Below are 1349 nucleotides of genomic sequence, written 5' to 3'. Positions count from 1 at the left end.
CCCTACAGACAATTTCAGACATATTTCTTCCAACATCATTGCAGCAGAACGATGTTCGAGTTAATACAAACAGGTATTCAACAGTTCAGATTATCAAATGACCGCATGTTTATATGTGTAGTGTGCTTTGCTGAACAATAAAATATATGAAATGTATTTTTGTACATCAGTCTGAATTTTTTTTGCTCTGAGTACATCTGCTTTCAATTAATAAGTGGATCATATAATATAACCTAACACTTATTAGCAAAGTTGTTGATAACTACTGATGGCTAAACAGAATGGTTACAAGAGCAGCTATGCCAACACCGGAGATCGGTTTTCTATTTGTGCTGGAATTTTCAATACCAAGTAGATATTTTGCCTTTTTGTTTTTCAATTAGTGGAAGTTAGTGAGAACCAAACGTGCTGGGAACGAGGAAGAAAAAATGTTTGTAGTTTAAATGTATGTATCCATTGATGTACCAAGGAATGTACCACTTCCTCGTGAAATGGAAAAAGTATTGTAGTGTAGTTAATCAGAAGGAATCAGAAAAGGTATTCTAAAATTTAAAATGCTAGAAATAGAAGAATTTACAAAAAAATTAGAACAAAAATAATCTATTGGCAACAAGTCAAGAAAACACTGAAAGCATTTTTCTATTTTTATTGGTTCCTTTCAGTTTGCTTTATGGGATTATAAAACTATCAGCAGCTACTTGGACCTGGAGGCCTCCTGGCCTGAGGGGTAAGGAATCCTTCTTTCAGTTTTACAGTTGTGCTTCTCTTCAGATGTAATTAAGAGAAAATATCTAGATAGAGGTATTTTTTTTAAATTGTATAAACAGGAAATTGTAGAAAAACTTTTGGGCATGTAGTTCCTTCAAGTGTGAAATACAGGCAATAGACTTCAAAGCTAAATACCAGCAGAGTCTCTCTGACTTTAATTAGATATCAATGAGATCATCTGAGGGAAATCAAGATAGGCAGCAGTTGTGGGCTAAGGAGGATGCACATCTTTTGACACTGCCTTTGTAGATCAGGAGCAAGAAGTAAAAGGTGGAGAGACTGCTTTTTGAGGAAATGATACCCCACTGCCTGTTCCTGTGCTTTAGTAAATGTTTATGAAAGTCCATTTTAGTGTGTAGTTATGTGAGTTTCCATGAGAGCATTTAGTCTGCTAAGTAGACTTCCACAGCAGTTTATATTAGGGTATGTAAGAGTAGGAACATGGTATTTGGATGGCTTTGTTGTGAAAAGTGTTTATTCTGGTGGGAATACTTACTGTGGAGATGAGAAATTGCAATGTTCAAATCTGTAGTCAAATATCTAGCTCCGCTTGCTTCATTTTCATTCCAAGTGTCTGCAAA

This window comes from Mesitornis unicolor, unplaced genomic scaffold (assembly GCF_000695765.1).
Source record: "Mesitornis unicolor isolate BGI_N332 unplaced genomic scaffold, ASM69576v1 scaffold26185, whole genome shotgun sequence".
Taxonomy (NCBI): Eukaryota; Metazoa; Chordata; class Aves; order Mesitornithiformes; family Mesitornithidae; genus Mesitornis; species Mesitornis unicolor.
Note: the sequence above shows the minus strand (reverse complement) of the source record.